This window comes from Felis catus, chromosome B4, assembly GCF_018350175.1.
Source record: "Felis catus isolate Fca126 chromosome B4, F.catus_Fca126_mat1.0, whole genome shotgun sequence".
In the NCBI taxonomy this organism is placed as follows: Eukaryota; Metazoa; Chordata; class Mammalia; order Carnivora; family Felidae; genus Felis; species Felis catus.
In genome coordinates, this window is record NC_058374.1 from 59241227 (window position 1) to 59255182 (window position 13956).

General features: G+C 41.9%; 1 protein-coding gene across 21 annotated transcripts in view; it reads right to left on the reverse strand.

Annotated features, from left to right (window-relative positions):
- Positions 1–13380, reverse strand: part of LMNTD1 (lamin tail domain containing 1) — a 533991-nt gene extending 520611 nt beyond the window's left edge. For all 21 annotated transcript variants that reach the window (XM_045061565.1, XM_023256865.2, XM_045061574.1 and 18 more), the window contains exon 1: positions 12882–13380. The gene's annotated coding sequence lies outside the window, so the exon portion shown is untranslated. The remainder of the gene's footprint in view (positions 1–12881) is intronic.
- Positions 13381–13956: the final 576 nt, after the last annotated feature.

Genomic DNA, 13956 nt, shown 5'->3' on the forward strand with positions numbered 1-13956 from the left:
CTAAAATCCCTTCCAGCTCGACAGGCTGTAATTCAAATTTTTTCAGCTTCAGTTGTGCCATGACAGGGAACTTTACTGGCAGTCTTGAATTACTTAAAGATGGAGCACACTGCTTCATGCCTATGCAATGCTGCTCTGAACAGATCGCTCACAGCTGCTCTGCTTTCTTCTGCCGGAGGCTGCTTGGATGGGGGTTGAGTCTATGAAATTCTGTGCCCAGCTCTAAAAAGTTTTTAAAAAGCTGCCATGTGACTCTTAAGATTTTCCGATTCAACCTGACTACCCTAAGCCAACTTTACAAAGTGACAAACAGGCATTCAAAATCAACACTAAGAAAAGCCTTCAAATGTTACCCTCCTGCTCAGCCTCTGCCTTGCCACACAGAACTCTCACAACAATAACGTCAGGTCTAGGCTCAGATTTTAAATAAAAGACTGATTTAAAAAAAGAAAAGCAATGACATTTCAGAGGCCTGGTTTTCCAGTATTTTCATTCGCCATAGTTAAGTTCTTGGTAAGGATGTTTATCAGTAGGATGGACCAAAAACAAAACAAGTATAGGAAGAAACTTTTCTTCTAATATTCACCCACCTGGGGGCTAAAATCTGCAGCTGGTACTGGTCCTCATTTCTGATTCATCACCAGGGCATCAGGTCTTCTCTTTTCCACTCTTGAGAGGCTAGGTTTCTGGTCTCACACCTGAGTCCTTATCCCACCATAAGACATCATGTGAGAGAACATCTCATTGTACAGTCAGGCCTCCAACCCCAAACTTCTGGTTTCAGTAGAAAGATTCAGCATAATAGCGAACTTGAACGGCAGCCTATGCTAGGTCAGACACAGTTAACCATTCAACCACTCTATTTGATAAATATTAATTACGGTCATCTCTTTTTACACATGCAGAAACTGAGACCCAAACAGATTAAATAAATTGCCCTAAAACAGCACCACCATCTTGATTCTAATGCTGATCCACACACTTCTCAGTTTGCCTGAAGCATCTATAGTGCTCAGTTCTCTTGCCTTCAAAAGGGGGGTTATGATAGCCAGGAAGAAAACAAGTTAAAACAGACAAACAGCATTAGAAGGCTTCAACATGTTTCATTCTCAAATATTCTATCTTATCTTATAACTGTCCTCACTCAGTCAGACTCAAGTATCTGAAGAGAGTTCTGAAAAGTGCATTTATATACCTAACAAAAAAGATTCATGCAGGCACCTCTTACTTGCATAGTAACTACTGAACTGTCTGGTGGAGAGTAGGTTTAAAAGCAGAGAAAAGAGCTCCAGGATGTTGTCCATGGCCTATGAGGATTATAATTCAGTACCTAAAGCCTTTCAAAGGTCTTCCAAACCTGTTACTTCCCAACGCATCTTCTTTCCTGCCTATATTAAATTTGGGAATCATCTATCTATAGTCTACTTTCAATCTTAGAAATTTGAATTTTAATCATTCATGTGAATTCTGCACTATCTCTAAAATATATCCTAAGGATGTCCTTGAGCTCTCACAGTAAAACAGTTATGTGCAAAACAGTCTCTCTTCCAAATCACCACTTCCTTTTCCAACTTCAGCCTACTAGAAAGAAGTGATTAATTAAAATCACCTGCTTTGAATGATGATGCCACAGGGTCTCCACTGGTTTCCTTTGTTGCACAGCACCCTGGAATGGGTGTTAATTGCCCAGGTATGGAATTTTAATTCCATTTTGTCTTGTTTTGCTTATTTTTACTTGATCTTTCTTTTGTTTTCTTTTCTCTTTTCTTTTTTTTCCTTTCCTTTCCTTTTTCTTTCCTTTTTCTTCTTTCATTTATTTTTTTAATTTACATCCAAGTGAGCATATAGCGCAACAATGATTTCAGGAATAGATTCCTTAATGCCCCTTACCCATTTAGCCCATCTCCCTTTCCACAACCCCTCCAGTAACCCTCTGTTCATTCCCCATACTTAAGAGTCTCTTATGTTTTGTCCCTCTCCCTGTTTTTATATGATTTTTGCTTCCCTTCCCTTGTGTTCATCTGTTTTGTATCTTAAAGTCCTCATTTGACTAAAGTCATATGATTTTTTGTCTTTCTCTAATTTCGCCTAGCATAATACCCTCTAGTTCCATCCACATAGTTGCAAATGGCAAGATTTCATTCTTTTTGATTGCCAATACTCCACTGTATGTGTGTGTGTGTGTGTGTGTGTATGTGCGTATATATATACATATATATATGTAGAAGTTGTGGTATGTATATACCACAACTTCTTTATCCATTCATCCATCGATGGACATTTGGGCTCTTTCCATACTTTCGCTATTGTTGATAGTGCTGCTATAAACATGGGGGTGCAAGTGTCCCTTTGAAATAGCATACCTGTATCCCTTGGATAAATATCTAGTAGTGCAATTGCTGGGTCATAAGATAGTTCTATTTTTAGTTTTTTGAGGAACCTCCATACTGTTTTCCAGAGTGGATGGCTCCCACCAGCAGTGCAAAAGAGATCCTCTTTCTCTGCATCCTCACCAACATCTGTTGTTGCCTGAGTTGTTAATGGTAGCCATTCTGACAGGTGTGAGGTGGTATCTAAGTGTGGTTTTGATTTGTATTTCCCAGATGATGAGTGATGTTGAGCATGTTTTCATGTGTCGGTTGGCCATCTGGATGTCTTCTTTGGAGAAGTGTCTATTCATGTCTTTTGCCCATTTCTTCACTGGATTATTTGTACTTTGGGTGTTGAGTTTGATAAGTTCTTTATAGATTTGGGATACTAACCCTTTATATGATATGTAATTTGCAAATATCTTCTCCCATTCTGTCGGTTGCCTTTTAGTTTTGCTGATTGTTTCCTTTGCTGTGCAGAAGCTTTTTACTTTGATGAGGTCCCAGTAGTTCATTTTTGCTTTTGTTTCTCTTGCCTCCAGAGACGTGTTGAGTAGGAAATTGCTGCGGGAAAGATCAAAGAGGTTTTTGCCTGCTTTCTCCTCAAGGATTTTGATGGCTTCCTGTCTTACATTTAGGTCTTTCATCCATTTTGAGTTTCTTTTTGTGTATGGTGTAAGAAAGTAGTCCAGGTTCATTCTTCTGCAATGTCGCTGTCCAGTTTTCCCAGTACCACTTGCTGAAGAGACTCTCTTTTTTTTTTTTTTAATTTTTTTTTTAACGTTTATTTATTTTTGAGACAGAGAGAGACAGAGCATGAACGGGGGAGGGTCAGAGAGAGAGAGGGAGACACAGAATCTGAAACAGGCTCCAGGCTCTGAGCTGTCAGCACAGAGCCCGACGTGGGGCTTGAACTCACAAACTGCGAGATCATGACCTGAGCCAAAGTCGGACGCTTAACTGACTGAGCCACCCAGGCGCCCCTGAAGAGACTCTCATTCCACTGGATATTCTTTCCTGCTTTGCCAAAGATTATTTGGCCATATATTTTGTGGGTCCATTTCTGGGTTCTTTATTCTGTTCCATTGATCTGAGTGTCTGTTTTTGTGACAGATTTTTTTTCCTAATAACCCTCTCATTTGCTCCTGCATAAAATGACCAGACAGGCCTAGAACCCTTACCTACAGTACAATCATGATTACTCTTATTACAAGAGAAGAGAGACTGACATGTTACTCCATCTTTGATCAATTTCTGACACTTGGGTTCTAGTACATAGTTTTTGTTTTAACCAACATTTCCCTAGAGAACATAAGGTGCTAAAATTAAAACACAAAAACAGAAAACAGAAAATGTCTCTGCCCTGAGGAGAAGAAAAAAGATTTCCCTTTCTTTACTCTCTGAAACTACAAAGCTGAATTGATTACTTCCATCTAGAATCACTGGATTATTGTGCAGTTTTTCTACAGTTTGACATGCTGTTATGACCCCTATTAGTACTTGGACTTCCCAGTTTTAAGGGCAACAAGTAACATGAGGCTATTTCTTCTTAGGGTATCTACTCTTTGTTCATTTATTTCTTATAAAGCTCCAGTTATTCATAGACCTCACAGGACAATGACTGTTTTGAAAACCAATGCTCAGAAATTGATATATAAATTGAATGCTCAGAGTGAAGTCACAGGACAAAGTAAAAACTATATAATAGAATTAGGTTGACTTGATATTATGTTTCTGGTGCAAATCTATTTTAAAGCCTCACCTAAAATTTTTTTTCTGGATTTTTTTAGCTGGATTTTATTTTTTTTTTTCAACGTTTATTTATTTTTGGGACAGAGAGAGACAGAGCATGAATGGGTGAGGGGCAGAGAGAGAGGGAGACACAGAATCGGAAACAGGCTCCAGGCTCTGAGCCATCAGCCCAGAGCCTGACGCGGGGCTCGAACTCACGGACCGCGAGATCGTGACCTGGCTGAAGTCAGACGCTTAACCGACTGCGCCACCCAGGCGCCCCTTAGCTGGATTTTAAACTGCTATTTGGGTCATTATTAGAAGCAGAAACAAGCCTATTCTGCCATGTCTCCTCTCTTTCAATGGAATCAATTATTTATGATTCATATATTCAGAATGTTAGAGCTACATGTGATATGGAGGTAATTTTGTAAGCCCTTGCTATAAGAACAATGCAGTCCCACCTGGAATGAAGTGTTTCTCAATAAACACACATGGGGGATAAATAGGGAACAGTAGAAGAGGGAAAGGGGACTCCCACTTGGCAGCCAGATCTGCCAGTCAATGCTGGGGTTGCAAAAACCATTGGCAGCTCATACTTCTATCTTACAGAGGTCCCAGAAAGTAAAAGGACTTGCCCAGGGTGACAAAGCTGATTTAAGCAGTAGAACTAGCACTCACTGGGTCATTTCCTAGGATGGTCCTTTACCTAGTAAAAGACACATACAACCAGGAATGCCCTTTAAAATGCACATGGTTACCTTAGTCATGGTTATCTGTGGGTTATTTTCTCGATTTGCTTATATATTGACTTGGAAACTTATTAATCTTAAAGTAGTATGCTAACTTATTTTGCTAGATAAACAGTACATGATGAGGAGGTTTTAATGCTGTGGGGTCTGCCCAATCTTCACTCCCCACCCATTCTCCTCAGCACATTCTGGATGAAAGGAACCTGCTTAACCTAGATCTCAATTTGTGATTCCATTCTGATCTTTTCACCTTGAATTTGTGCCAATTCTACGCTTAATTCTCTCTGCTATTTTTAATTCTTGCCCACTCTTTGATTACATATTGTATGGGTAAAGACTATAGATTTTGAAGCCATACTTCCTGGGTCTGAACCCCAGCTATGCCATTATCCAACAATGGAATCTTGGGTATATTACTTAATCTCTCTCTGCTTTGACTTCCTAATCTACAAAATGGGTGTAATAATAGTACCTACCTGATAAAGTTGTTGTATTAAAGAAAAGTTAATATATGAGAAGCATTTAGAACACTCTGGCACAGAGTATCCTGAAACAATAAATATAATTATTGGCTTTGCTGGAAGTACCTTCTCACCTAAGTGCCTGCAGATAATAACACCACTTACATAACCAGGCACTGTGCTTAATGTTGTACACACACTATTCTAGTTAATCACAGTAACTCTTTTTGTGCTACTACTATCATTCTCTTCTCTCCTATCTCTTATTTTTTTTTAATTTTTATTTATTTATTTTTGAGATAAGAAAACTAAGGTCCAAGACCCTGAACAATGTGACTATGGTCACCCAGGTAATAAGAAGCAGTTAGGACTTGAACCTAAGATCTGTCTTGGCATCTTTCCAAAATCTCTGAGAAAAGGGCATTAGAGTTCTTTTAAAGTTCTTTTATTTAAATGGATTGACTTGCCACCCATACAGGTCAGGAAGACTGGGATCTCCAGGAGGAAGGGAAGAGTCTCTCTTAGAAAATGTCAGGCATGGGATGATTATACCATTGATGTCTTAACCAGCCCCACCTACCTTCCACTGTGCCATACAGCATCTACATGGACTGTACTTCCAGAGGCCAACCCCAACCCCTAGCTTATTTTAGTATTAGGAAATGTTCTGATTCAAGCCAAAGTAGGAGTATTTACAATTTCAAAATCAGTGGTTCTTCGAGTCATTTATTTCCGCCCCAGTAATGTCTCTTCCGTTCCCAGATTAGCAAAAAAATTATGATTTTCCTTCCTTCCTTCAGAGCCTATAATAGCCAGTATCTTCCTACTCCTGCTCCAAACTGACATATTCTCAGTTGTCAACATATCTTTCATTAGTCTAAAATGGTGTCTTCAGTGGAAGGTAGGGCCAGGAGAGGGAAGAGTGGGGATAAAGGGCCAGGAGGGAAGAGAAGGAAGTCCCTGAGTTTTCTAGAGGAACAGTATGCACTGCCTTGTCCCTCTTCCTGTACCACCTGCTCACTCCTGTATCTCTTCTGGAGTTGTCTACTTACGCTCCCACACTGCATCCCAGAACCTTCACCGAGCACCTCCTGAAACAGCTTCTGGGTGCTCCCTTGAAATGCAAGTGAATCAAATACATGGGCTTGTTTTTCCCAAAGACCCACCTGTAGCACTCATGCTGGGCTTGGCTAATTGGGCTAATCTAGAAAGGAGAGAGCATGGGAAGGATTTTTATTCCCTTTCCCCATACCTACCATCGTATTTAGCTGTCAAACTATTAAAAAATGTCAGAGAAGCTGAAGTTGGATGCTTGTTATACAAGGAATGGTGGAAGAGCTGTTTGGAGAAAGTTAAGTAGGGCTCTGGAGGAGGTCAAGGGATATAGAAATCCTGGTGGGCAGCAACAGGATTGATAGAGGAAGGATAAGCAGGTATATATGTTTTCGGGACCACTGGAAGAAAAGAAAGGGGGAGACTGGCAAGTTGACCTCAGATATAAGCCTTAACCCAAGAGTCCCTTACCGCCATCCCAGCCTCTCTGGATTGATACTAAATTTTCCTAACATCCTTAGTTCCTTCCCTGATGGGCACCTTGCCTCAGTCCCTGAAGCTGCCATTACTACCACTGCTTGACACAAAGGGTGAGAGGAGAGCCCATGCCAGGAAAGAAGGTATGTTCCTTGCATCCTTAGTTGTGCTCTGAATGTTTTTCCTTTAGAAACAAGGTCATACATGTTGTTTCACCTCTGTAGTGCTTTTAGTAGTATGCTTCAGTTGTTATGGGATCATTAAGGGTTGTTCTGGGCCTCTAACCTATATACAACATGTAGTGGATACTCTTGGTGCCCTGCCCAGATCCCCTTCTTGGACTGGTACTTGCATCCCTAGCTACTGTGTAAGTGTTGGCTGCTAGTAGTTGCCCTCCTCTCAGAGATTACCTTTGGGAGAACAGAAAGTGCCTTGCCTTGGGAGTTACCACCAACCTTCAGCTAATGAGTAACTGATAATGGGGTGCAAAAGGCCAGCTTCCTGCCCCAAGTGGCCAACTCTGTGGCACAATTCCTTCTTTAGATTCCCCATAGAATCAGGCTGAAGCTGGTCTCCAGCTGAGACCATATCCTTATTTAGCTTTATTCCCCCCACACCATGCAACCTCCCTCACATCCCCTCTCCCGAGACATGCTCCCAATAATTCACTTGCACCAGAATCCCTGTCTCAGGCTCCACTTATGTAACCCTACCTCAGATAGATACTTATTCCATGTATTTATTGGAGGTCCTTTATTGGCACCAGAATAATACATCTCTGGGAAAACCAAAAATAAAATAAGGAGCAACGTAACAGGACCCTAAACCAAATCTGGACATATAACCCAACTCAATTTATACTATTTCTAGGCCTATACCTAATATCTGCTCTCTTGTAGACACTAACAGACCACATTCTATCAAATCCAAACTGAAGACTTATTTATTCATACTCTACTTTTTCTCTTACTATAGAACATTAATTTTTATACCTATTTTAAAAATTATCTATGTAGCATTTATTATTAACCAATACACTTGTTGTAATTCTTAAAAATGTGGCTGGATGATTTTAAGTTAATTTGTAATGATTATTCTTGCTGTGATCATATAAATCTTACACTTTTAATCACTTGTTGGGTTTTTTCTTCCCATGAACTATAAGTTCTGGATTGTGGATGGTTGGGTCCCAGATTAGCAGGTTCTGGTTAATCTAGCAGTGTTATAAAACAGATCAAATTTCCAGCTTGCAATTAATAAAAATATAATTAAATATATGCAGGCAAAGCAGAAGATAATTTAATCTTTCTGCTATGATTCAGAAGTCATTTTAGGTCATCATTATATACCTCAATTATAGTATTGCACAAGTATAGGAAGAGTGGTGAGTAGTATTCAGGTTGAAAGAAGTCCAGACAGACCAGATTTTACTTCATGTATTTACAAAGATGCAACCTCATAACACCAGGTACTACATTCACTGTTTTCCCCCAATATACTGATCCTAATATAGGCTCTTGTAGAGAGCCCCCTATAGTTAATCTCAGCTGATTAAATTCATTCTTCTAGCCTATAATAAAAAATATCAAGACTTTTTCATTTTCATGGGATTATCCTCTCAAAAAACTTCTACATAAATAGGACCCAATCATATTTTAAATACTATTTCTGAATATATTTGCATGTATTCCTTTTGGTATAGCCAGTTACAATTCCCATTTATAGCTTATGTTGTATTTTAATTCCATACTGTACTTCATTGCTTAACAAAATATACTGGTCATCACTCTCCTCCCCATCAAGTTATTGGAGGGTTGCTTAAGGGGTTGTTTATGACTTGGTAACTAATCTTTTTTTTTTTTAAGAAGAAAATATCATGAAATTAAAAATTCCTACAGATCTGAGAACTGTGCTTTGTTTCTAAAAAGCCCCTTTATGTTGGTCAAATAAATCACAATATTTACATATCTTTACCTTATTTCAGTATGTATACAGGTTTTTCATTAAGAATGGGAAAGAACACCATATTTACTTGCTTTCCATATATTCATAGTGAAGAGAAAAGGTGACTGTTTTCCTTTTCCTTCCAAATTTATCAGTAATAGTGATAGGCTGAATAAATGACCCCATTTGTACAAATTTTAGCATATGACTTTGAGCTTCCAGGTAGTATTGATGTCACAAGATTGCTGCTGTAACTCCAGCTATATCAATCATATTCCAAGCAATCATAGGGCTTGAGTCAGCCCTGCTAGTAACTTACCACCAGGTACACAAATAAGGAGTTCCATACAATACCTCCCATCCACATACCATTGCCTTCTGCAAGGAAGGTTATGAAATGAAATTTTTCACTGGGCACAAAATCAGATTTCTGTTACTAAGAGCAAAAGGAAGAAAGGAAATGAGATAGGCAACTAGTATTACCTGCCTTATTTTCTTTTTAAGTATGTGTTTCCTTAGATGAACTGTGAGGTCATGGAAGGCTGAGATTATGTCATATTAATTTTTATAATCTCAGAACCTAGCACAATACCACAGTTTATTACATTTTTCAAAATGTTTATTAATTAAAGACAAGTATAACAGGTAAGTGGCATGAGTTTGTTCCATTTATTTTTTTTTTATTAAAAAAAGTTTTTTTTAACGTTTATTCATTTTTGAGAGACAGAGGAGAGACAGAGCATGAATGGGGAAGGGGTAGAGAGAGGGAGACACAGAATCTGAAACAGGCTCCAGGCTCTGAGCTGTTAGCACAGAGCCTGACGCCGGGCCTGAACTCACGAACCCGTGAGATCATGACCTGAGCCGAAGTCAGACGCTCAACTGACTGAGCCACCCAGGTGCCCGGAGTTTGTTCCATTTATATTGTCACTCATTCATTTAATTGTTATTTCAACTAATATTAATTGAGCTTCCAGCCTGAGCCAGGCCCTGTATCAGGCATGGGGAATACAGTGATAAATACAATATAGTTCCTGGCTTTACAAAGCAGGTAGAGGTGACGTTAGGGGAGGATGGGAATGGCTGTAAAAGTAAACAGGCAATTTCGGGGTGCCTGGGTGGCTCAGTCGGTTGAACGTCCGACTTTGGATCAGGTCATCATCTCACAGTTCATGAGTTTGAGCCCCACGTTGGGCTCTGTGCTGACACCTGGGAGCCTGGAGCCTGCTTCAGATTCTGTGTCTCCCTCTCTCTCTGTCCCTCCCCTGCTCACACTCTGTCTCTCTCTCTCTCAGAAAATAAACATTAAAAAAATGTTTTTAAAGGTACACAGGCAATTTCAAGGTGATGTGGGAAAGAATAAGAAGTGGTCCTGAGCCACCATTTGAGAAGTTATGAAGCTGTAAGTAGTCTGGGTGAAACATACAGTTAGGGAAAGAAGAAGAGAAAAAGAAGGAAAGGTGGGGATAGATAATAACAAAAATAAGTTATAATCATAAGCCCATAATTTATTCCTGCCAGCACACATACCTATTTGTTGTGACAAAATGTTTGTTTCTCCCTTAGACTTCCTCATGAAAGAATTTCCCAACACTCTGTCCTTGATGGATCTGTCCCACTGACAAGGTTCTTTGTTGGCCTAAACTGTAATCACAACTGTGTTCTATGGACCTTATATCCAAGCATGGAGCAACTGTCTTCCCAGCATCCCATCTTACAAGATGATGTTCCCTGGTAGGCCAGTTTGGGAAATGTTGGTCTAGACACATGTTTCTCAAACTTGGCAATATGAGTCTACTAGACACCATAAAAAAGAGTTGCCAGGCATTTCCAGAGAAAGGGAATTATCCCCAGAAAGTGCAGATCTGAACCTGGTTTTCTGAGTGTGTTTACACCTTAGGTTTCAGTTACACGAGTGACCAGGACGGATATAGGTTTAGCTGGACTAATGGGTCACCACTTCAGCAATTTTACAGTCAAATAAGTTATCCCTATGATGCTGTGACTAATAATTAAAACACTCATCTCTTCCTACAAATAATCCGGTTCAATTCAATTTGTAACATATATGGCTAGAAATGTATCTACATCAATTCCTATTTTCTTTGCCTACCTTAGAGAAAAAGATAGCCCCTAACCATGAAGCAGAGGTCACAAGAGAGACAGATTTGAAGATGATATGTATGCTATTGCCTTAAATACGGAGGAAGAGGCCACAAGCCAAGGAAATCAGATAGCATCTACAAACTAGAAAAAACAAAGCAATGGATTCTCCCCTAGAGACTCCAGATGGAACACAGCCCACACCTTGACTTTAGAATTTCTGACCTCCAGAACTGCAAGATAACACATTCTTGATTTTAGCCACTAAGTTTGTGGTAACTTTTTTAGTAGCAATAGGAAAATAATAATACACAGTAATATATCTCTAGATGGTGTCCCCCTCCCCCTTCACAAATCTTTCTTGGGATTCTCCTCTTTTCTGAATCTACCCTCTCAGATTATTTTCCTGAAAGTCAAATCTGATTATGTCACAGGGCTTAACGTGCATGAATACTCACTGATTCTAGGTAGATTACTTTTGGGGAATATGTTAGAAACCAGAAATAAGAGTTGTTTACAAAATCCTGTCAAGGACATTTGGTATGATCTCAGGAAAGCTTAACAGGGATGTGATTATAGCTAAGAAAGCTTAAAACAAATTGCACTCTACACTGAAGAAAAAATGTATTAACCATATGGGGTTGAGGTAGAGAAGAGATTTTTCTGGGTTGATTCAGGACTGGACAGAGATAAATTCACTTGACTCTGGCACCATCAGTAAGACACACGCTGGTTTGGAGGCGGGGATACTTCATCATGTACCTGGAGCCTAGTAAGTGTTTATCCTAAATATTGGTCATGGTTATACTATCACAGTCAACTTCATCCTGATTTAAATGCTAGTCATGTGAAAGTCGGTTGTCATAAGCCTGTCCACTGTTCACCTCTGGATGTGTGATAAAATTGAGGTCAGGACGCTACTGGTGACCAACAGAAACTAGATTAAGGTTCTTCTTCTACTTCCATTCCCCTTACAGAAAGATAAAAGATATGTCCTTCAGTAAGATCCTGAATCCTAGTTTAACAATAGCCACACTTCTGCCAGCTATCACTCACCCGTGTTTCAAGACCTCCACCAAAAAGGGAGGACTATCAACAACAACAAAAAGGGTGGGGGGAGGAAAATTCAAGGAAGGAAGAGGTCAAAATTGGCAAATGCCACAAAGGGCATAACAAAATGCGGATTAAATTTTTCCATTAGATTTGGCAATTAGGTGGGTGACTGATGTTGTTCAGTGGAGTGAAAGGTTGACAAGGGAATGAGAGTTTAGGAAATGTTAACGTTAAGTCTGGAAAAGTCCTCTTGAGAAGAGGATCCATGCCCTAAGGAATCACCTTAAATAAAATTCCCTCAGGGTTTGCATTTGAATCCTAGAGAACTCTCCTTGTCCACAAATCCTCCAAATGTTTATCAGCCAAATTTGAGTCTCACTGATCTCGCTTTCTCCTCAGTTCACCTCAAAGGCAAAGGAACTAATGGGCTGTGCAATAACTAAAGGTCAAAAAACAAGAGGAAGAAACAAAAGACTTACAAACACAAACTCAAAACAAAACAAATCAGGTCTTTGGTAAGAGAAGCTGTACCAAGTTGTGCTTCAAATTTAATATCCTTGTTTTGATTTAAAAAAAAAAAAGAAAGAAAACTGTCTGGAGAATTAAAAGGGGCATTTTATAATTGGAATGTTTTCTTGTATCTCGACCATTATCTTCACTCCATCTCCCTCCAAATTAATAGCTGTTGCTGAGTTGTGGGCATGTGTGAGCACAAGCCTGGACCAAAGACTGAATTTTGTCCAGTGGCTAGAGTAATTGCGTGCCATTTAAAAAAAAAAAAAAAAAAAAGGTGGGATAGGGAGAACCACATACATATCTGCATTTCCAGATGAAAGCACTGGTTTTCTTCCTCGACTATTTGCTGTATTTAAGGGTCGGGGGGGGGGGGAGCAGTTTTCTGAATCTGAGCCCAGCTCTTTCTAAACTTGGTTACTCACGTCTGATTCATTCGCTGTGTTTTTCATCTCCTGTCTCTGTCACTGCCTGCCGCTGAGAAGGGGGTCGCTGAATCACTGCCACTCCAGATGAAAAGCAATTCAAACCCAGTCCTTGGAGGATGGAAGGTTTTGTTTTGTTTTCTTTCCTTTTTTTCTTTTTTAAGCGTCTGCAGAATAAGCCTCCTACTTTCCGACATGACCGTAGAGGGCAGTTTTACAAGTCTCACCCGGAGCTCTGGAAGATTTTGCTCCTGTGAGAGTCAGTAGGCACTGGTCACCTCACCATTTCTGGCTTTTCTGGTCCATAGGCCTCGGCGGTCGGGGGTGTGTGGTGGGGCGAGCGGCGGCGGGGCCGAGCTAGGGGCGCCGGGGTGAGCTTGGCCCGGTGGGCCCGAGCGGCTGCGCCGCGCTCCCCGCCGCTTTAAAAGCTCCCACAATGCAGCGCTGGCGTCCCAGTTCCGTTACAATGTCTCTCACGGCGCGAGTGAACCGGCAAGGAGCGGGCGGGGAAGCCGGAGAGCCGGGGCTGTAACCCGAGCGCCCGGCCGAGGGGGGCGCCCCCGCGCCGCTCCTCTCGCGCGCTCTACCCGCGGCCCGGCGAAGGGGCGGAGCCGCCCGGGTGCCCGAGCCCGGCCCGGCCCCCAGCCCGGCCCCCAGCCCAGAGGCACCGGCCGCGGGAGCGAGCCGGCCGCCAACTCCACCGTCCGGCACAACGCTCGCCGCCCCGCTCCTCGTCGAGCCTCGCTAGACCGCCCGCGGCAGCGGCGGCGGCGCTGGGGGCGGCTCCTGCGGGCGGCACAGCCGCTGCCCGCGCGCTCCCACACCGCGGCAGCTCAGCCAGGGGCGTCCACACTCACCTAGCGCTGGCCGGGAGGTGCGCCGAGAGGACGCGCCGGGAGCCGGGGCCTCCAGCCGGTGCGGGGCGTGCGGCCCGCCGAGTGCGGCGGAGGGAGGCGCGCCGGGCGGCACGGCCGGGACAGGAGCTGGGCGGCCGCCGAGCTTCGGACGCCGTCGCGTCCTCAGCGCCCCGGCCGGCCTGGGCGGGCGGCCTGCGGGGGCGGCGCAGTTGCGAAAC